Raw genomic sequence first — 24,347 nt, forward strand, 5'->3', positions numbered from 1 at the left:
TTTAGTAATAACTTTGTTGTTATTATGGTTTAAAAAAGTCCCTTTCTGAGAAACTCAATTTAGAGTAACAGTCTCTAGCTACTTAAAATGGGTATTATAAAACCATATAACAGAAATAAGAGTAAATGATGTATTTTAGAATCTGTAAGAGTGCTGACATCTCTGCATTAAAAACTTTAGAATCTGTGATTTCCAAAGTACTGCATATTTATACAATCATTTGTATTGACATTTAAATTCTCCATTTTCAAATGACAGAAGCAAAAATTAAGCATATATACTTTATTAGTATTTCAAATTGAATTTAGATTTCATTTGTATAGAAAGGATAATAAAGAAATCATATTTTAACATTGTAGAATTTCTGTGCCTGAATTATTTGTCAAGAGCACCTGCACAAGGCAAGTGCTGGACATTTATAGAATATATGTCCTAGAAACAATTTGTTCATGGAAAAAATCTGTTTTATATCTGTGATGTTTCCTTGACATTTTCTTTCTGCTATAGGTTTCTTATAGTACCTCCTTGATCTGTCTGAGGAGATAGATTGTGGGAATTTTTTGGAAGCTTTAGAGATCTATTAAACATAGAAATAAAACTTCTTCTTTTCCATTATAAGACCTTGTTTTCCATTCTCTCCCTCATGTTTCCTTTTTTCTTTTCCTCCTAAGTGAGCCATAGGAAAAAACAAAACAAAGCTCTTTGAAGAAAATAAATTAACATAAGATTTTGTTGTTGCTGTATAACAGAAAACATACATACATTGGGTCAATAAAACTAGATGTTGTATATTATGTCAAAAATATTAATGAAATATCTTGACCTAAAAGGCTCTTTTCCTTTTTTTTTTTTTTTTTTTAGGATGAGTTACATTTATTACTTAATTTTTTTCTGTTATTTGTGAGCTTAATTCATTTCTGTTAACCGGGAATTTAGCCATCATTGTAATGTGTTGTTTTTTTTTTTTAATTTATTTTTTAATATATGAAATTTACTGTCAAATTGGTTTCCATACAACACCCAGTGCTCATCCCAAAAGGTGCCCTCCTCAATACCCATCACCCACCCTGCCCTCCCTCCCACCCCCCATCAACCCTCAGTTTGTTCTCAGTTTTTAACAGTCTCTTATGCTTTGGCTCTCTCCCACTCTAACCTCTTTTTTTTTTTTCCCTTCCCCTCCCCCATGGGTTTCTGTTACGTTTCTCAGGATCCACATAAGAGTGAAACCATATGGTATCTGTCTTTCTCTGTATGGCTTATTTCACTTAGCATCACACTCTCCAGTTCCATCCACGTTGCTACAAAAGGCCATATTTCATTTTTTCTCATTGCCACGTAGTATTCCATTGTGTATATAAACCACAATTTCTTTATCCATTCATCAGTTGATGGACATTTCGGCTCTTTCCATAATTTGGCTATTGTTGAGAGTGCTGCTATAAACATTGGGGTACAAGTGCCCCTATGCATCAGTACTCCTGTATCCCTTGGATAAATTCCTAGCAGTGCTATTGCTGGGTCATAGGGTAGGTCTATTTTTAATTTTCTGAGGAACCTCCACACTGCTTTCCAGAGCGGCTGCACCAATTTGCATTCCCACCAACAGTGCAAGAGGGTTCCCGTTTCTCCACATCCTCTCCAGCATCTATAGTCTCCTGATTTGTTCATTTTGGCCACTCTGACTGGCGTGAGGTGATATCTGAGTGTGGTTTTGATTTGTATTTCCCTGATAAGGAGCGACGTTGAACATCTTTTCATGTGCCTGTTGGCCATCCGGATGTCTTCTTTAGAGAAGTGTCTATTCATGTTTTCTGCCCATTTCTTCACTGGGTTATTTGTTTTTCGGGTGTGGAGTTTGATGAGCTCTTTATAGATTTTGGATACTAGCCCTTTGTCCGATATGTCATTTGCAAATATCTTTTCCCATTCCATTGGTTGCCTTTTAGTTTTGTTGGTTGTTTCCTTTGCTGTGCAGAAGCTTTTTATCTTCATAAGGTCCCAGTAATTCACTTTTGCTTTTAATTCCCTTGCCTTTAGGGGATGTGCCGAGTAAGAGATTGTTACGGCTGAGGTCAGAGAGATCTTTTCCTGCTTTCTCCTCTAAGGTTTTGATGGTTTCCTGTCTCACATTCAGGTCCTTTATCCATTTTGAGTTTATTTTTGTGAATGGTGTGAGAAAGTGGTCTAGTTTCAACTTTCTGCATGTTGCTGTCCAGTTCTCCCAGCACCATTTGTTAAAGAGACTGTCTTTTTTCCATTGGATGTTCTTTCCTGCTTTGTCAAAGATGAGTTGGCCATACGTTTGTGGGTCTAGTTCTGGGGTTTCTATTCTATTCCATTGGTCTATGTGTCTGTTTTTATGCCAATACCATGCTGTCTTGATGATGACAGCTTTGTAGTAGAGGCTAAAGTCTGGGATTGTGATGCCTCCTGCTTTGGTCTTCTTCAAAATTACTTTGGCTATTCAGGGCCTTTTGTGGTTCCATATGAATTTTAGGATTGCTTGTTCTAGTTTCGAGAAGAATGCTGGTGCAATTTTGATTGGGATTGCATTGAATGTGTAGATAGCTTTGGGTAGTATTGACATTTTGACAATATTTATTCTTCCAATCCATGAGCAGGGAATGTCTTTCCATTTCTTTATATCTTCTTCAATTACCTTCATAAGCTTTCTATAGTTTTCAGCATACAGATCTTTTACATCTTTGGTTAGATTTATTCCTAGGTATTTTATGCTTCTTGGTGCAATTGTGAATGGGATCAGTTTCTTTATTTGTCTTTCTGTTGCTTCATTGTTAGTGTATAAGAATGCAACTGATTTCTGTACATTGATTTTGTATCCTGCAACTTTGCTGAATTCATGTATCAGTTCTAGCAGACTTTTGGTGGAGTCTATCGGATTTTCCATGTATAATATCATGTCATCTGCAAAAAGCGAAAGCTTGACTTCATCTTTGCCAATTTTGATGCCTTTGATTTCCTTTTGTTGTCTGATTGCTGATGCTAGAACTTCCAGCACTATGTTAAACAACAGCGGTGAGAGTGGGCATCCCAGTCGTGTTCCTGATCTCAGGGAAAAAGCTCTCAGTTTTTCCCCGTTGAGGATGATGTTAGCTGTGGGCTTTTCATAAATGGCTTTTATGATCTTTAAGTGTGTTCCTTCTATCCCGACTTTCTCAAGGGTTTTTATTAAGAAACGGTGCTGGATTTTGTCAAAGGCCTTTTCTGCATCGATTGACAGGATCATATGGTTCTTCTCTTTTTTTTTGTTAATGTGATGTATCACGTTGATCGATTTGCGAATGTTGAACCAGCCCTGCATCCCAGGAATGAATCCCACTTGATCATGGTGAATAATTCTTTTTATATGCCGTTGAATTCGATTTGCTAGTATCTTGAGAATTTTTGCATCCATATTCATCAGGGATATTGGCCTGTAGTTCTCTTTTTACTGGGTCTCTGTCTGGTTTAGGAATCAAAGTAATACTGGCTTCATAGAATGAGTCTGGAAGTTTTCCTTCCCTTTCTATTTCTTGGAATAGCTTGAGAAGGATAGATATTATCTCTGCTTTAAACGTCTGGTAGAACTCCCCTGGGAAGCCATCTGGTCCTGGACTCTTATTTGTTGGGAGATTTTTGATAACCGATTCAATTCCTTCGCTGGTTATGGGTCTGTTCAAGCTTTCTATTTCCTCCTGATTGAGTTTTGGAAGAGTGTGGGTGTTTAGGAATTTGTCCATTTCTTCCAGGTTGTCCAATTTGTTGGCATATAATTTTTCATAGTATTCCCTGATAATTGTTTGTATCTCTGAGGGATTGGTTGTAATAATTCCATTTTCATTCATGATTTTATCTATTTGGGTCATCTCCCTTTTCTTTTTGAGAAGCCTGGCTAGAGGTTTGTCAATTTTGTTTATTTTTTCAAAAAACCAACTCTTGGTTTCGTTGATCTGCTCTACCGTTTTTTTTAGATTCTATATTGTTTATTTCTGCTCTGATCTTTATTATAATTTCTCTTCTTCTGCTGGGTTTAGGCTGCCTTTGCTGTTCTGCTTCTATTTCCTTTAGGTGTGCTGTTAGATTTTGTATTTGGGATTTTTCTTGTTTCTTGAGATAGGCCTGGATTGCAATGTATTTTCCTCTCAGGACTGCCTTCGCTGCGTCCCAAAGCGTTTGGATTGTTGTATTTTCATTTTCGTTTGTTTCCATATATATTTTAATTTCTTCTCTAATTGCCTGGTTGACCCACTCATTCGTTAGTAGGGTGTTCTTTAACCTCCATGCTTTTGGAGGTTTTCCAGACTTTTTCCTGTGGTTGATTTCAAACTTCATAGCATTGTGGTCTGAAAGTATGCATGGTATAATTTCAATTCTTGTAAACTTATGAAGGGCTGTTTTGTGACCCAGTATATGATCTATCTTGGAGAATGTTCCATGTGCACTCGAGAAGAAAGTATATTCTGTTGCTTTGGGATGCAGAGTTCTAAATATATCTGTCAAGTCCATCTGATCCAATGTATCATTCAGGGCCCTTGTTTCTTTATTGACTGTGTGTCTAGATGATCTATCCATTTCTGTAAGTGGGGTGTTAAAGTCCCCTGCAATTACCACATTCTTATCAATAAGGTTGCTTATGTTTATGAGTAATTGTTTTATATATCTGGGGGCTCCGGTATTCGGCGCATAGACATTTATAATTGTTAGCTCTTCCTGATGGATAGACCCTGTAATTATTATATAATGCCCTTCTTCATCTCTTGTTACAGCCTTTAATTTAAAGTCTAGTTTGTCTGATATAAGTATGGCTGCTCCAGCTTTCTTTTGGCTTCCAGGAGCATGATAAATAGTTCTCCATCCCCTCACTCTCAATCTAAAGGTGTCCTCAGATCTAAAATGAGTCTCTTGTAGACAGCAAATAGATGGGTCTTGTTTTTTTATCCATTCTGATACCCTATGTCTTTTGGTTGGTGCATTTAATCCATTTACATTCAGTGTTATTATAGAAAGATACGGGTTTAGAGTCATTGTGATGTCTGTATGTTTTATGCTTGTAGCGATGTCTCTGGTACTTTGTCTCACAGGATCCCCCTTAGGATCTCTTGTAGGGCTGGTTTCTTGGTGATGAATTCCTTCAGTTTTTGTTTGTTTGGCAAGACCTTTATCTCTCCTTCTATTCTAAATGACAGACTTGCTGGATAAAGGATTCTCGGCTGCATATTTTTTCTGTTTAGCACACTGAAGATATCGTGCCAAGCCTTTCTGGCCTGCCAAGTTTCAAAGGAGAGATCAGTCACGAATCTTATAGGTCTCCCTTTATATGTGAGGGCACGTTTATCCCTTGCTGCTTTCAGAATTTTCTCTTTATCCTTGTATTTTGCCAGTTTCACTATGATATGTCGTGCAGAAGATCGATTCAAGTTACGTCTGAAGGGAGTTCTCTGTGCCTCTTGGATTTCAATGTAAAAGGCTCTTTTCCTAAAGTTTGAATATAACACAAATTTTCACAGAAAAAGATTGACAACATTGACATAGAGGCGCATATATATATATATATATATATATATATATATATATATATTTGTTAACTCAGAAGTAGACTTAGAAATAATTTTTTAGGCAGCAGACCCAGAGTTTTCTAAGAAAGAAGTTATAATTAAAAGAAAACAGGGGCACCCGGGTGACTCAGTAGGTTGAATATCTGACTCTTGATTTCGGTTCATGTCATGATCCCAGGCATGTAGGATCTAGCCCTGCATTAGGCTCTGTGCTGAGCGTGGAGCTTGCTTAAGATTCTCTCTCTCTCTCTCTCTCTCTCTCTCTCTCTTTCCATCTCCTGCTTGCATGCACTCTCTCTCTCTGTCTAAAATTAAAAAGAAAAAAAAGAAAGAAAACAGGGTGGTGCCAATAGATCATGATCAGTGTACTGATAACATTATAGAGTATATGTATCTTCTAAAAATTAAGAATTAATCTGATCTTTATATTAGACTAAGATCTTAAAAAGGTGATACATAGAATAATTAGCCATCAAGTAACTTGTCTTTATAAAAAATTTGCTTGTGAAAATCATTACATTTAGTATTCACATAAAGTTTGATTTCTAATCATATTGTACCATTCACAATTACCTACACCTTTAAATACCTTTAAAGATATTAAATTAGCTTACAAATTAGCTTGTATTGACCCTTACTTCTTCCCTTTCTGGTGAACTTCTACTCATTCTTAAAGAGTCAAGGAAAATGTTTTCTCTATGAAGGTTTCATAACCCTTTTATTCTGAAATAACCCTTTTCTTTATTATGATCCTTTATTATTTGGAACACAGTGTAATTAATCACATTGCACCTTACCTTTTTGTTTGTGTGTTTTGTTTCTCCATGTTAAATGAGATCTCAGCAAGGACAAGGGGCCATATTTCAGCCATCATATTCCCAGCAATGAGCTCAGTACCTGACACTAGCAGTCATAGTTTAAAAATATATTTAAAAAGTAGAGAAATGTATATTCTTAATGATAGAAACAGAAAGGGGTGCAGTTAACATTCTGAGCTTAGGAAATGCTTACTTCTTCAGCTATGAACAGCCTCCATGCATGATTTATTATTACTTCTTAATGGAAGAGTAAATTAAGAGTAAAAATGAGTAAGAACAGAGATTTAAATTGCAGATTGATAAAACTGTACAATTCAAACATTATTAGAAAAAAAGTGACATAAATATTTAATAAACTTTCACTTAAATGAACCATCATTTAGAAAAACTTAAGAGAAAAGATCATCAAAAATCAAGCATTTGGAAAAGGAAACTGTATTTCTAGACTTATTTTATGTGACCTTTAGCCAATAAACACAGTGATGTCAGAATAAGTGTTTAGGATATCAAGTACCAGTTGTACCCAGAACAAATGACTGAGCATTCTTAAAAGGGTGTTGTACTAAGAGTTCAGCAGATGTAGACACAAGTAATTCTTTTTTTTTTTTTTTTCAACGTTTTTTATTTATTTTTGGGACAGAGAGAGACAGAGCATGAACGGGGGAGGGGCAGAGAGAGAGAGGGAGACACAGAATCGGAAACAGGCTCCAGGCTCCGAGCCATCAGCCCAGAGCCTGATGCGGGGCTCGAACTCACGGACCGCGAGATCGTGACCGGGCTGAAGTCGGACGCTTAACCGACTGCACCACCCAGGCGCCCCGACACAAGTAATTCTACTTCCATATTTATTCTTATGCCTTTGAATTTAAGTGTTTGTGTTCCTTTTATTCTTAAGTATACTGAGAGCAAACTTGACGAAGGAGATAGAGTAGAAATTGTTCTTCTAATGAAACGTCTAGTGTAAGTACACATAATATCTTAGTTCTAATCCTTCTCTCTCTCTCCACCCCCCCCATTCCACCTCTTTGTCTCTCTCTGTGTATATATTCTTGTTTATAATTTTTTTGGTGAATTTTTTCACTACTCTATCCCCAATCATTGGAACAGTGGCTGACACATAGTGGGAACTTATTAAATATTTGTGGATGGATATATATTTCCATATTACCAAGGTAGGTTACACACAGAAACAGAAGACATGGTCCTTTTTTGGTATCTGGTGATACCTAGATGATTAGAAAACCTGTACTACATATACTCTGGTTAGTTTTTCTAAACATTCTTTTTGCTAAAATTAGAAATGCCTTCATTCTGTTCTCCTGTAGTATTTGATAAAAATAAACTAATTATAAGACCTTGTGACTAGGGCCATATTGGTCTCCATCCCCAAAGTCCAGAGGCAAAATTGATATGAACATTGCCCTATTTCTTCTACTAAACCAGTTTGAACATTGATTGTAATATAATAAAACATATTTTCTAGAAGATATAAATATTTTCAGTATGTATTGTCAGAAATCAAGTGTTTATTGATCTTTGAGCTCCCATGGCAAAGAAAATGCCTATCCTTAACAATAATGTATAAGATTTATGGGTATCCAATAATTTTAACATTTAAAATTGAAATTTATAGAGTTTAGAAAGTCATTATTCCAGGACCTTCCATTTTAAAGTGATAGAATGAGATGTAGAACATTCAGGTGACTGAGCAAGGACACATAGTTAGATAATGAGCCCTCAAAAAAGAATTCATTACTTCTGGTTGGTATATAATGCTGGTTTCAGTACACCCCTATTGCTCAGTATACTCCATAATTTAATGAAATCCACATATATCCAAATGTAATAACTTAACCATTATTATAAGGTAGAATGAAATATCTTACTATAGAGCAAATCAGAGAAGGAAGCCATGTTTTTCTTAACAGAGAAAACCACAACCTCTGTATAGTGTGCATGTTGTGGAGAGCTCCATCATGTGGAAATTTTTAGAATTTCAATGTAGATGGTCCCAGATTTCACAAGCTCTAGACATTATGGTAGGCCACTATCTTCCTTGAGTTGCTCCAATTTCTCTGGGTCTTCAGTTGGATTTTTGTTTTCAATTTTTTTTTTCTAAAAATTTAACAGAAATCTCTGTTTCTAAACAGAGAATTCTTCAGAATCTGTTTCTAAAGGTTATTTTGTGCCACCTTCAACTGACTGGAAGACTACATGTTTGGAAGACTGATGTGAAATGTTATCTTTGGATGTTGGAGATAATTCTTTAAAGCACTGTAGTGTTTGGAAAATGGTGTTTGAATCAATAAATAATTAAAATAATGATGATCTTTTGGGGAACGTATTTCAAACTGAATCATTGAGTTAGTCTTTCAACATTTCAAAATACCAACCAGAAAGGCAGACAATAGAACATATACAAATTAATATCTTGGTCAGGTGGAGAAGTTAAAAAAATCCTTTAATAGAACTGAAAGTGTAGCTATTGATTTCTTAGGAGATAGGATTGCTAAAGGCTGAATTGCTTCTATGATTAAATCACAAGCTTCAGCTCTGGCATCAGTGTTTCCTTCAGTCAAAATCACAGAGGATATCTGCAGATCCCTAGAGCTGTTTCTCTGAGTAAACTAGTAAAACATAAATATTTCCCTGAGGGGTTTTGATCCAGTGCTAGATTAGCTGCCTGAAGTTGATCATTTCAGTTTTTCTTGGAGAGATCTATAGAGGCTAGTTACCTACTTGACTTGCCCTTCTGTAGCTGAGAATTAAAATGGATAACAGTCAAAACCTCTGCATTTATTTAGTGCACTGCAGGGCAAGATGGGAAAGCAGGTTCCTAATGTATCAGCTTTTTATGTTTTTTACCTTCTGGGTTAGATATTATTGCTTTTGGTGATTGAAAATGCTATATTTTAGAAAGGGAAGGAAGTTCTGTATTTAGAGCTCAGAATTCATCACAAGCCACTCTTTAATCTCATGAGTAAAATAAAACACAATTAAAAAAAACAACCTTGTGAAACAAATCACACACACACACACACACACACACACACACGCACGCACACCTCAAATCCCTAAAACCCCAAATGTAACTTTGTAATAATGACATGATTAATGGGGTGGGGTGGGAGAACAAGTAAGTTTTTAATCAAATAAGTTTACCGGACAAACTAAAGTTGAGGATATACAAACCCAAGATAATTTAATTTTCTCCAATCATTGCTTCAACAATGCTTCACTGATTATCCTTTTTCCAACCCATAATGACATCTTGGGAAATCTCATCACTTTCCCGTCACTTTCTATTATTAAAAAGTCTTGTTCAATCTAAAACTTCAATTTCATCATCTTCTGTCCTCCCAATACTGACCAAGGAGTGTTTTCATTTCCAGGGCTTTGCCCTTGCACTCTTATTTCTGGATTTGATTACCCCATTGACAGGTGGGAGGAAGCATTGCAGAAATAGGCAATAATCTTTTAACCTCACTGGTACATTTTCCCTGCTGTAAATACTTGTAAACATAGGAATGGTCAGCTGTGGATGTCCTCTGACAGGCATCGTAGGCTGCTTTTCCAGGCACAAGTGTGATCCTTTGGGAGCTATGAGATATTCCTTCCCATGTCACAATCCCAGAGGCAGGAAATTCACTGGCTGTAGTTCCTCTAACTGCTTTTCCTGTCTTCCTTCCACCTCCAAAGGCTTCAGCCCTGTTCTTACCTCACAGCCCTTCTACATTCTGTGTTCACCTTTCACTGGTGGGGGACCAGGGAGATAACTCAAACCTGACTACCTTTTCTAATTTCTACTTGACTCATAGAAATCTGCTGCATTCTCCATGGATATGCAGGCTCTTCTATTGTTCCTATCTCTTCACATTGTCTTTTCTAGACTATTTATATTATTATTATTATTATTATTATTATTATTATTTTGACTGCTCATATAGGCCCCAGAAAAAGACTAGTGAGTTCATCGCATAAACTGACTTCCTTCCAGGAAACGCAATGCCAATCTCCCATCTGGAAAGTGTTACTCCTTACTTGGCTATTGAGTAGGATGACCATACATTTCATTGTCTATACCAAGTTGCTTTTGACAATAGAAGGGTCTAGAGGCATAAACCAGGATATTCCTGGGCCAACACAGGGATATGTTACCCTATTAATGGGAAGATAGAGAGTACTTTTGTTTGTAGGCCTCCCCCTTGTAAGCAGAGTAAGCCATAGCACTCTCTTCCTAGGATAAAATTTCAAAACTAAGGATATTCACCTCCCACTTTCCCTAGTATTCACTTTAATGGGGTGGATGGGGCGGGGTATAGGGCAGTGGAGGTTAGTGGTGTGGGTTGCATAGTGAATTTGGCTACAAGCAGGGTGTTTGGCTTTGAATTTTTTGTGCTTCAGTTTAGAATGTTAGGTATTTGATGCCCCTTTGTTCTTAGCTTCCAATCCTTCATATCAGTTATAGGCAAGAGGAAACAAAGCATAACATCACCTCAAATATAAAAATGTAATTGTTAAAATCAGATATTTCAGGAATCATGATTTAATATAGGATTAATGCAACCCAATTATTTTCAACTAACCATGTGGTAAGTTGTGTGGTTTTCCAATAAAAGGATCCTAACACTCTTAAGACTATTGTCTTCCAATAACTTCCATTCTACAAATATATCATCTATCTCACATAGCATTGATTTTCTCCTCTTTACTGGATAATTCTCCTCAGCCTACATATATCCCATAATACATTATCTGTCACCTTACCAAAAACTCTGTTTGATTCCACCTTCTGTGCCTACTACTATATATTTTCTTTGCTCCTTTTCATTTCAAAACTTCTCAAAATAATTGTCTATATGTTTTTGAACTTATTTTTTATTTCTTTTCAACCTTCCAAGCTTTATTACTTCTTCTACACTAAAATTGTTCTTGTTGTGGTTACCAGTTGCCAAATCTAGTGCTCACTTCTATGTCCTTATCTTGACCTCAGCAGAACTCAATAGTGTTCACCCTCCCTTCTATACATTTCTTTATTTGGGATCTGAGACATAAACACTAGTGGCTTTATTTTTACTTCAATCATGGCCTACTTCAAACTTTTTAAGAACTATTCCAAATTTTCAAATTATAGAGTGATTCAGGGATCATTTCTGAGCTCTTTTTAAGTAATCTATTCCTAGAGCTAAAAATATAATCTCTATATAGGTGATTTTCAAATATGTCTCTACCCCTGTTCCCTCCAGACTTCTTGTATAACCATCATCTTCTCAATATCTCCACATTCTTAAAAAATGTTTATATATTTTGGAGAGAGAGAGCAAGTATGAACAGGGGAGGGGCAGAGAGAAGGGGGGGCAGAGATCCTAAGCAGGCTCCATGCTGTCAATGCAAAGCCTGACATGGGGCTCGAACTCACAAACCAGGAGATAATGACTAACTGCGCCACCCAGGTGCCCCTCAATATCTCCACTCTTAATCATCTTAAACATTTTGTTCAAGACAGAGTTGTTGTTGTTGTTGTTTTAAGTTTATTTATTTTGAGAGAAAAAGAGAGACAGAGAGGCAAGAGAGGAGAGAGAGAATTGCAAGCAGGCTCTGTGTTTTCAGAGCAGAGCTAACATGGAGCTGGGTCCCATGAATCCATGAAATCATGACCTGAGCTGAAATCAAGAGTCAGACGCTTTACTGACTGAGCCACCCAGGCTGCCCACCCCCCCCCTGCCCAAGGCATCCCCAAGGTAGAGTTCTTGATCAATTTCCCCTCCACTCTATATTCCTCAGATCAGCTATTTGATACCATAAACATCCAAGAAAAAATCTTGATACAACCTTGATTCTTTTTCTTCTCCCTTATCCCATCATATCTATCATATCTATCATATCTATCAGCATAGCCCAATAACTTTTATTCCAAAGTTTATAATAACTTGTCCAAATAACTTCAATCTTGAATGCTAACACTATAGTCCAGATAATACAGGCTATCTTCAGCTAGATTATATCCTGACATGTCTAATCATCTTAATAGGAATAGAATCATTTTTATAAATAGAAAGTTCTAAACTATTCATTTTCTCTGACATCACAATATGGATAATTTAATGCTCTCTAGGATTTTTATTTTAACTTCCTAATTTCTGCAAATTTCCAGAACATATTTCTTTTTTATCTGAGGAGGATGGCAAACAAAGCCTATAAGCAAAACTCTAAAACTCCCTAGATCTAGGTTTAGTCTTGAAAATCTTTTTAAAAATAATGGTTAACTCTCATTTACATTTCATTGTAATACTCATACTTTATCTTATTTATACTATTAAAAATCTCTTGGATGCCAAAAATGTTATGTTTTTACTTAGTAATTTTATTAACTTGAGTTTTCACTCCGACTGAAATGGAGAGGAGTGGGGTAGGGGACAAAGCTTTTAAAACATAACCACATACAAGATGGGAACCAAAGGTGCGTATGTATAATGGACATTGTGGTTCTTTCCCCAAATCTATTCTTTTGCCTCTAGGTAATTCCCTATACAGCTTCCGAAAAGCCTAAGATTTTTTGAAGGAAAATTGGCTTTATCTCTTGATCTAGAGTTAGGTCAAGTGGCTCAAACCTAAGTCCATTAGTATAAAACTATCCTTTAGGCATAGATTCAGGAGAAGGTATATGATTCACTATGGGTTAATGAGACACGAGCAGCAATTTGCTTCAAGATTTCTGGGACATAAACTATGTTTTCAAGAGAATTTCTAAAAGTAACTGTTCGTTTCTATGGGCTTAGATTAAGAAGCAGGTAGGCTTGGGAGTTCATAGTAACCATTTTGAGCTGTATAAGTCAACCTTAGGGGGAAGCAGCAATTCAAGGAGGCAAATCCATGATACGGAAAGAAACTGGTTCTTGATAAGATTATCCTGCTGTGGAATTAAGTCACTTCTGAGGCTCCCCGTACCTCCAACCAGGAAAACAAATGTATCTAATTTTGTTGTTTAAGCCAGTTTCAGCTTTGTTTTCTGACTACCTCTTAAGAAGTACAGTGATTTAGAAAAAGAGTGGTCAGCTCTGCTTCTTTCAGCGTTTCCCAAAATTTGAGAAATGAAAATTATTGCTCTTAAAAGAAATACAAGCACTAAAGAAAGGGAGAAACTTGATAACTTATAACCCCCTTTGAGTTGCAACGTTTTTACCATAGCCTCATTAGTGTGTAAAAAATTAAGCATCAATAAATCTGTGTTCATGTGTTAGTACAGACATTATTATAAAAAATAGTAATTGCTTTCCCTTAGTCCTTCAGATACCTTACTTTAAGATTTGTTTGATCACTGAATGGGCTATCCAGAAAACTGATCACAAGATAAAAGCAAAACTTAATCAAGAGGATGCTATTACCAAAGAAACAAGAAATTGTAAACTGAAGTCAAAAAGACATTTTAACTTTAACAATATGATAAAAGGACAAGATCATTGAAAACAGACAAGAATTAATTTTCCTACTTTATTGGCTTGGTTTACAGGTGAGATGTGTCAAGATCCATTAAAGGCAAGCATTCCTTATCATGTGATTTCACTCATATGTGGAAATTTAAGAAACACAACAGATGAACTTAGGGGAAGGAAAAGAAAATAAGATAAAAACAGAAGGAGGCAAATCATAAGAGACTCTTAAATACAGAGAACAGACTGGGAGTTGTTAGAGGGAAGGTGGGTGGGGGAACGGGATAAATGGGTGATGGGCGTTAAGAAGGGCACTTGTTGGAATGAGCACTTGGTGTTATACGTAAGTGATGAATCCTGGGTTCTACCCCTGAAACCAATACTACACTGTACGTTAACTAATTTGAATTTAAAAAACTAAATTTAATAAAAAAATAAGACAAGCATTACCATTGCTTTCTTCACCTCAACACTCTTCTCCAGTCCGTTTGAACTTTATATACTTTTAGGTAAGAAAATGAAATCATATTAATATTCATATTTCTTCCTTATGATACACATTTTAATCTTTGAGCCACTCAACTCAAAAAAATTCTTTCAATAAGAAAACTGGATGTTGAAATAAAAATTTTAGGCTTTTAAAATGATTATCTCCATTTTGACAGTCAAAAATTTAGGATTCAACACTTTGTATTTCTAGTTTGGCTCTCCTATAAGGTCGACCTGTACTGGAATCTAGAATCAGACGCTTAACCAATGGAGCCACTCAGGTGTCCCCTTAAAAAAAAAAAAAAAAAAAAAAAAAAAAAAAAAAAGTCCAATTTTAACTACACAAGGATCATAGTAAAAGGCATTTCTAAGAAAAAAAAAACAAAAAAAACAAAAACTCCTGTAGGTTACTATTTCAAAATGTTGATATTGAATGTATATAAACCAAAGGTTTCCTTCTCAGTGTTGCTTCTCTTAATCTGCTAGGTATTTAGAATTTTAATCTTAGATATCTCATAATATTTCTTATGCAAAATATTCCTCTGTGATTATGGGTCTCTCCACTGATGCTCTTTGGGACTGCTTTTTGATGCTGTTGATTATCTCTTGTACTTGTAAGCTATAGTCCGCTTAGTGAACTAATGGCTCTTCTTGACTGGGTCTTGAAGCAAATGGATAGATCAGATCTTTTCTATTTTTTTCACCCTGTCATTCAGCCTCCAGAAGACTAATGTACCAAACTGCAGGTATATGTAGTCAGGGAAGTTTCATAAGGAAATTATAACCTAGGAGAGAAAAAACTTAAGTTCTAGTTAATTGGGGCTTCCCTTTGAACCTGGTATCCAGTTCAAATACATCTTTACAAATACATCTTAATAAGAAGGGAGACTGCCATGCCCTCCTTTCTAGATCTCTAGTTTGTTATATTCTTTATTTACCCTTTCAAGTTTCTCCATCTGAAATTTGATCTTATTTCTCTCTGAAAATGCTAACTTTCCTAAGATTTTGAGCCTGTAATGCTTATACTGTTCCTGAGTCCTACAGATTTAACAGGGCTCCCAGCTTTGGTTAAGTGAGCATGTATGTTTGCAACTTCCTAGTCTCCTAGGTCACAGTCTCAGGGAAGAAGGTTAAAGTAAATCTTTCAACTTTATGTTTCCTTTCCCCCTTCACACCGTTGTTCTCACTGTTAGACAAACTGTTAAGAAAACTAATCTTAGAATTACAAACTTTTTTTTTCCTTTTAAATACAGCATCATCTAAACCTATATTGAGGAAAGAATATTTCTTCTATTAGCAAAGCTGTGCACTGCCAGTGGGTCTGCAGTCTTGTACAATGGAGCACTTGGGGTCTGGCATCAACACAAAGAACCGCAGTAGCTTTTAATGGTTGCTTTCTCTGTTGGATGGGGAATGGCATGAGTCTCAAATTAATTCCTGGGATTTAGATTCTCCTCTGATATGAAAGGGTGGGGTTGCAAATTCCTGTCACCACATCGATGTGGGGGTTCCTTTAAAGTCAAGCCAAAAGTTCATTAAATTTTAAAAATTTCTTTGCTTTTGTTTTGACTTTAAAAGGTTTTTGACCTTAGGCAACTTATACAATGCCAAGCTTGGTTTTATAATTTAGTAAATGCCAATTATACAAGTTAGTTATTCTTCAGATATTAGGAAACTTTTAGTATATTGCATTTTGCTTGTACCTCTAACTAAATATTTACTAAAATCTGCCTTGTTTTATAATTACATAATTAGTCATGCATTAAGAACCTTATTTAAATAAGGCAATGTTCTGTGAAGCACTGTGAAAATAGAAGGATATACATACATATACATTTTCCTCTCTTCTAGCAGGTAGTGATATCCTTGAAAGAAGGGCCTTATCGATTATTACATCTTCTATTACATGTAGGACAGTGTGTTGTCCAAAATAATTCAGAGATTATTCACAATTACAGAGGATGAGAAAACTATTTTCATAAAATTTGCAAGGCTCTTACTGAAGTATATATCACAATACATTGATCTTTCTTTCAAATGGATCAGAGAATAATTCAGTTCTTTGACTCTTGTAGTGTAATCATAGACCTCAACATTTTAACCAGGACCAGAGATTAGTGTGACCTTTTTTTTTTTTTTTTTTTTAAATCATGGCTTGTTGGTTGTAATCAAGTTGCAGGTTCATTACGTGTGATCAATTAGAATTATATCTTCCCAGGACTTACAGGTGAGGATTATTTTCTTTAAAAGAAGTGTTTCAAATTGTTTAGTGTTTGTCTCTTTGTCTGATATGATTTGTTTGTCTGATATAAATTGTTTGTCTGATATGAATTATTTGTTCAATATGATATTGTTTGTATGAATTGTTTGTCTGATATGAATTGTTTCTTTGTCTGATAAGATATTTTCTAGACTGTGTGTGCTTAACAAATATTAAATGATAATTCTTTATTGACCTAACTGGGCTTGGGGAGTTTTCAAAATTTTCAAGGAAGTGTTTTAAATGCTTTGTGATCTTTAAGATTTTAATATACAATTATGATGACCTTTCCAAAGCAAGAAAGGAGAAAGTTGCTCCAATCTGAAGCCAAGCAGTTAAAACTGAAATGATTGGTCTCTTTTGACACAGAGATGAAGCTTTTGTTAAATAATTGACACACTGTTAATTCCAACTTGTATTATGTGCTGGGGATGGTATTACAATAAAGCACAAAATGGCCTCTGTGGTATACAGTGGAGTGGAGAGTCAAATACTGCATGGAGAGCCAAACTAGAAAACTTGGGTTCTCCCTATATTCATAATGTGAATTTTGATGCCAATTACGATGCTCATAAGTTTCTGGTGGCTTCAGCACTGCCAAGACCACAGGAAGGTGGTCCTATAAATAGCCCTATACCATTCGTAGTTCCTATTACTGTTGTAACAATTTACCAAAACATAGTGATTGAAGACAACAAGAATTTATTATCTGACAGTTCTGGAAGTCAGAAGTCCAAAATCCAAGTATCAGCAGAGCTGTATTCCTTCTGGTGGCTCTAGGAAGGAATTCTAGGAAAGAATCTGGTTCCTTGCTTTCTCCAGTTTCTAGTGGCCAGCTACATTCTTTGGCTCATGACCCCATTCCTCTATTTTCAAAACCAGCAGTGTAGCATTTCTGAGTCTCTCTCTTGTTCTGACATTCATGTTTCATTCTTATAAGGAAGCTTATAAGCACATTGAGCCCACCTGAACAATCTAGAATACTCTTCTAATCTCAAGGCCCTTAATGTCATCACATCTGCAGAGGCAGTTTCTCTCACCATATAAGGTAATAATTCACAGATTTTAGAGATTAGGATGTGAACATCTTTGGGGGTGGGAATTATTTTGCCTATCACATGCTAAAAATAAAGATATAAATTCTTTTATTTTTTATTATGTTTTTAAAGTTTATTTATTTATTATTTTGAGAGACACAGAGACAGCACTAGTAAGTGAGGGGCCGAGAGAGAGAGAGAGAGAGAGAGAGAGAGAGAATCCCAAACAAGTCCTGCACTGCCAGCTCAGAGCCCTATGTGGGACTCGAATCCACAAAGCCATGAGATGATGACCTGAGCTGAAACCAGGAGTTGGATGCTTAACTGACTGAGCCACCTAGGTGCCCTAAATTCTTTTAAGGATAATTTTATATTATGATGCTATTTTCAGTGTAGAAGAGCAGAAGATTGTTTCAATATCAACACAATAAATGTAAAAATTGAGCAAATATGATGACTCATGTGGTGGAAAAATTGGGTTTTTGACTATTGTGGGTTTTAATCATGTCAGTGCTGAGTATTTACTGAAGATTTTGTGATCTACAATTTCATTATCTAGATAATAAGCTTGTAATGCTTACCTCACAGGATTCTTTGCAAAGCCTTATGCTGTGTTATCTATCCACACCTAGCATGGTAATTTCTTGACTTCTAATTCATTAACTATCTAAACCGGAAGAGCTGAAGTTTTAATTGTTAATTCAGTCAGTACATTGTTTGGTAAGTCATGGGCTGTTCGTTAAATGCAACTAAAGATAGTATTTGGAAAGTCTTTAGTATGGCCCTAAGAAGGAGGCACAGATGTTCTATCCTGTGCTTTTACCTACTAGGATAAGACAGACAAAGGAAAAACAATATCTGATTTGGCTAATTCCAGTACTTTCTCGAAAGTTTTGGCTTCAAAGCCTTCATCAGAAAGAAATGCAAAGCTGAATGTTTAATATCAGAGAGTATTAAGTCTAAGATGTCATGGGTTGGTGACTGGACATTAAGCTAATTAATGTCTTCAGTTAAATAGATTCTGTTGAAAAGTAAAACAAATGAGAGCCAATAGGTGTTTTAGTCAATTAATAAATAGACTGTTGTTATATCCAGAAGAAAATGGGTGAAAATTGAATTCTACATGATAAAATATTATTAGTTTTAATGTTAAGACATATTGGCAAGTACTTCTGTCAAAGTTTTTTTCTTACCCCTAATTTTTCCCCTCTTGGGTTTGTTATGTAAATACGTGGATTCCAAGTTCTCTGCATTTCCTTTGAGTTTATCTGAAGTCCTGATTTAATACTATAATGTTATTGTCACTAGATATGAAGAGTTATTAGACTTACTTTGGAAATATGCATCCTTTGAGTGCCTTCCTTAAATATTCTAGAAAATTATTTTTTAAATTATTTTGGCTGGTTATGATTTGTCAAGATAAAATAGGCTACAATTGGAGAAATATACTGCCATATTTCTAATTTTAATAATGCATAAAATCATATGTTTTAGGAGATTTGATTTAGTGCTTCTTGAAAAGGTTAATATTAAATGATACATTTTGATTTTGTTACCCCATTGGTTAGATAAAATTACTATTTTTTTTTACGTTGAATACATTCATGTAAACGTGCCATCAAATAGCTAATAAGGTATAAAGAAATCATTTAGCCTTTCTTCAGAAAGATATCTAAGCTGGTGAACTATAAAATTTTGAGTTCTTCTGAGTGTCACTTGGAATTCCGGGGGATGTCTCTCTTTTGAATTCAGAAATCATAAATTGAATATCTTGATATACTTGAGCAAGCGGGAAATGAGCACTGCTTTTGCAATTGACTCATAGATGTGATCCTAAGCAGGAGGGCAAGGATGAAGAGGGTAAGAATGAATAATAAATGTATTTGAAAATGAGATTTAACATGTAGAGAGTACCAAAATTTTTCCAGTACTCTAAAGATACAGTTGTTGTTTTTTTTTCTTTTACTGGGCTTCCTAGAACAGAGTTTGTGACTGATAAATTATTTCATTCATATGAATTATTATAATATCTTAAAACAAAAATAAAGACTTTAGAACTATTTATTGTAATAATATGCTCAAACAGCTTTATATTTTACAAATCTCATGTAGAAAACCATATTTCCCCTAAGACTGTCTTTCACTGATATTTGTAGTTAATATATTTTAAAATTTTTCATAGAAATTTACTTTGTTAACTTGACATTGGGGTTAAGTTATTTTAATTGCAAACAAGTGAAAATGAAATCAGAAGTGTGCTTTATGGAGTGGAAAATTTCCTTACAACTTCAGCTTCTTTCTTTCCTTTCATTTTTTTTCTTTAAGAATTCTGAAGAATTCCAGCCTCCCTACTGTTGCTTCTTACATAGATTCATGTTGAATATGTATTTCCCAGCATCTAGAGATGCTGATTCAGTGTAGTTGGTGACAGGTGTCTCAATGACAAAGGCAGGAGGCCTTTAAAATCTCCAGTTTGGGAGTGTCAGGATGGGTATGACATAGGCCCATGCTGACAATCTAAAATGAAGGCTCTTGGCATAATTGCTTTTCATTCAAAAGTTAAGAAATGCAGCTGCGTCCTCTTCACCTCCAATTCTTGCAATCTCTATGCATGGAATGGAGAACTGCCTCCTTCATTTCTGAATTTCTGTTCCCTCCTTCTTTAAAGTAACGGAAGATCAATGAACTTAGTGCTATTCTGGTTCTTACTAAACTTAGCCCGGCCAAAATAATCCATTTACCTGGAAAATAATCTAATATAAAGAGAAAGACTCTGTGTTCTTATTTATAAAAGAGTGAGTATCTCTTTTCCTTTCAGTGACAGGGGCACACAGGCAGGCAGCACAACCCCAGGCAAAATAGAAAAAGAAAGGAGAAAGCAATACCTCTCTCCAGAAATGACTCACAATATTCATTCAGATGACAGGAGGAATAGAGTAGTTGAAGTTTTATAGGAATCTATTAACTTTTGTGCATGAATGGTGGGTTAATTGAACTATAAGAATATGCTCATCCATGAATTGGTCTTAGCCCTGTGAGGCAAACTGTGTGGATAAACACACATATGTTAATCATTTTTAAAAATAAGCCTGATTTAAGATAAAACAATAGTCTGCCATGGGTTGAAAATGAAGGTATAATCAATGTCATTCTGTATTTCTTCACATTGATTAATTACTTACATATTTTCTGCCTGAATTTAACCATGCATATATACAACTCTTCAGGATTTGGTAAGGGAGCTTTTGTCACAGTGGCTTCCTACACAGTACTTTGAGTTGTTGAATAAAGGCTCTCCATAAATGAACATCATTATAACCTCAGGGCTTCTAGATAATTTCAATCGGTTTTACAATCTACAGCTGGGGAGTGTAAAAGGAGACACCGATGGCCATAGGAACAGCCTTGACAATTGTCAGCTTACCGTACACCCAGTGCAGTACCTCTGAATTTGATCACTGTCAAGAACAAATCATAGGTAAATGGATACCAATTCTGATAATGAAGCAAACTGAAATGGCCCAAGACCTTCTTACTAAATTTAAAGGAAAGCAGCATCTGAACCAAATAGCTATTGCCCAGCCAACATTTTTCTTTTTGATTACACTATATAGTAGGGTGGAAAGACAGGTAGTTTTAGGAATGTGTTGAAGCTAGCAGCGAGGTTAGCATACAAATTCATAACAAAGCAAAAAATATCCTCATGTGGGAATCTGAGGAATAAAACATGAGATAATTAAAGGTATATAACTATTTAAGTCACCATTATCATCAACAACCCGTGGGTGGGTTCAAATTACTAGCTTCTCCTGAAAGAAAAGCTCTTACCTTTGAGCAGCACATTATGTTTTGTGTTATATGAAGCAAAAACTCCAGTGTAATTCTTGAATGTTATTTTCAGGTGGTTTCTTTCCTTCCTTTCTTCCTTTCTCTTTCTTTCTTTCTTTCTTTCTTTCTTTCTTTCTTTCTTTCTTTCTTTCTTTCTTTCTTTCTTTCTCTGTCTCTCTCTTTCTTTCCTTCTTTCTTTCTTTCTTTCTTTCTTTCTCCTTCCTTCCTTCCTTCCTTCCTTCCTTCCTTCCTTCCTCCTCTCCTCTCTTCTCCTCTCCTCCCCTCTCCTTTCCTTCCTTTTTAAATTCTTTTATTTGTGGTTCATAGATATGATATCTTAAGTATTAGGACATGTGATTATGAAAAACCTGCAGATGGAACTGTTTATTTAACTAGTATATACAGATTTTGATAAAGTAAATCCAGAAAAATAATATTGTTCGTGACCTAAAATGATTCTTGAAAAGGCCTTTGAAGATTTAGTGTAAGCTCTCCTCTTGGTAAATATATTATCCTGTTTAAAGATAGTGAAACTCTTGGGGTGACTGGGTGGCTCAGTTGGTTAAGCGGCCGACTCGGTTTCGGCTTAGGTCATGATCTCATGGCTTTGTGGGTTCGAGCCCTCCATGGGGCTCTGTGCTGACAGTGGGAAGCCTGCTTGAGATTCTCCCCTCTCCCTCTCTCTCTCTGCCTCTCCCCCACTTGCTCTGTCTCTGTTTCTTTCAAAATAAATAAATAAACTTTAATTTAAAAAAGGATAGTGAAACTCTTAATTTGCTTTCATTAAGATGTAATATCATTCAAAATGAACTAAGCCATAGGTTGCTTAATTAGTTAACTCAAGGCTACTGTATGTTTCTGACAGCAGGTCTACAGGTTCTCCTCTTCCCTGTGTTTTTCCCATATTTTTCAAAGTGTTGATCCCTTTGGACTATGACATTTGAGGAATGCTTTTGTACCCTGTGTTTTATCAGTGTACCAGCTGTGGAGTGATTAGTGGATCACTTTAGGACATTACATACTAATTGCTAAAATGATTAAGGCTCTTTCCTCTCCTGTACTCAATCCCTTAACCCATCATTTTCCACTTTTACAATTTAAGTGCAGAGTATAGAAATTGTGATTCACTAACATGCTCATTTAGCTGAAGATAAAATTTTGTTTCTGAGATAATCTGCATTAGTTTTCCCTGATCTCTTGATTCTGAAATGGCAAATCACCACTCTTGGCCAAATGGATGGAAAGAGAAGGAAAAGGGGGAAAGGGGGGGGTGAGATTTGCTAATTGTGGGACTGACTTGGGGCTAATCTGTCTATTTCACCTAGAACTGCACTGAAATCTAAGCACATGAAGACGTTGCTGGCTTTCTGCTCCATGAAGGATAAACTTCACAGTACCTGAACACTAAGTAACATTCCAGACAGATGGAGACAAGACAATTACGTATTTTTAAAAAACGATTTGAAAGTCCATTTTGTTGCAAACAGTCTTTTTGCACAGAACCTTTTCAGAATCTGAATATCAGTGTGTATGTAACAATCCTCATAATATCATATTCATCTCCAGAGATAAGAAAATACTACCACATTCTTGAGAGCAAAAAGAAAATTCTGACTGATAAAATGGTTAAATAGGGCTTGATAACAATTTATTTCTGACCTTTTAATGCCTTCTGTTCTTAATGATTTTCTGTCATTTCTGTCTAGTCCAGACTTGAAACTCAGTCTCAGAGGTACTTAGCTTTATGTTGCCACTTAGCTTTCAACTTCCATTTTCAGCACAGAAAGGTAAATCAGTAATTGTCACTTTGGCTTCTCAAGGTTTGTCAGGCACCCGAATGGGATTATGACATAGATTTGAAGGGTATTTCATATGACTTTGACTTTAATTTTGATGTAATCATAGAAATGTCTTAGGACTTCAGGAACTTAATCATCCTGTTAGCCTTACCTCTTCCTTTGCTTGGGTGTTTGGCTCACACTGCTTTGGTCCTTTCTGTCCCCTGACCTGTGGAGAGGTGATTAAAAAAAATAAAAAGAAATCCAGGGGCGTCTTCAATGAGATGTCTCCTTAGCTGACCATCATCTCTTTCTCAATGCCTTCTCTTTCTTTTGTCTTCTTTTCCATTTCTTTGGTAATTTGTTTCAAGGGAGATACCATTCTCTAGTTTGGCTCTCAGTGGAACAGTTGTAGAGCTGGAGAAACCACCCTCTGAGAAGTTGGTGCTTTGTCCTTTGCTTCAAGATATTTTTGAGTCTGATGTTTTTTTTTTCTCTTTTTTTTAATCAGTTGGAACCCAGAATAGACTGCAATCTATCTAGAGATCTTCTTTGGAAGAGGGGATACATGGGAAAAAGGAGTCACAAAGAAATGGTCTGTGGAGAATTTCTGTCTTGAGAAGGTAAAAACCTGTTTTGTATGCATTTATCCAGACATATTTGTCTACAGATCTGTGGATATAGATTGGTGTGTGTGTGTGTGCGCACGCACACGCGTGTGGATTAACCCAAACTTCACTTACAGAAAGAAACTGAATTCAAATTGGCTTAAACCAGGAAGTGTTTAAGGATGACTGGACTCAGAAACCCCAGCAGTTTGCTAATTATTTCTTGTTCTGTCTTCTTCACCCTCCCCCTTTTTTCTCTTCTGGCTTGCCTCTGCATCTATGTGTTGCCCTTATTTTCTCCTGCCAAAGATTATCTCTCTACATATGATGGGAAAGGTGGCTAGTGGCAGCCCCAATCCAGAAAGAAAAGGTATTTCCCCACTAGAATTCATAAAATATCTTATGAGAAAGTATTCCAATTAGGTTGGAAAAGTATTCCAACCAGTAGTAGTGACTGACTGTCCTACTATATTGGATGGGAGAAGGACAACTCACAAAAAGAAGATCGGTGTCTTGCTACCAGAAATAGGGGTATAAGAAAGCA

General features: G+C 35.8%; 1 long non-coding RNA gene across 7 annotated transcripts in view; it reads left to right on the forward strand.

The window, feature by feature from the left end:
* Positions 1-24,347, forward strand: part of LOC122198901 — a 277,047-nt gene that overhangs the window by 155,339 nt on the left and 97,361 nt on the right. For all 7 annotated transcript variants that reach the window (XR_006193209.1, XR_006193206.1, XR_006193205.1 and 4 more), the window contains one exon: positions 23,707-23,818. This is a non-coding gene — a long non-coding RNA (uncharacterized LOC122198901). The remainder of the gene's footprint in view (positions 1-23,706; positions 23,819-24,347) is intronic.

The sequence above is a fragment of the Panthera leo genome, chromosome C2, assembly GCF_018350215.1.
Source record: "Panthera leo isolate Ple1 chromosome C2, P.leo_Ple1_pat1.1, whole genome shotgun sequence".
Lineage (NCBI taxonomy): Eukaryota > Metazoa > Chordata > Mammalia > Carnivora > Felidae > Panthera > Panthera leo.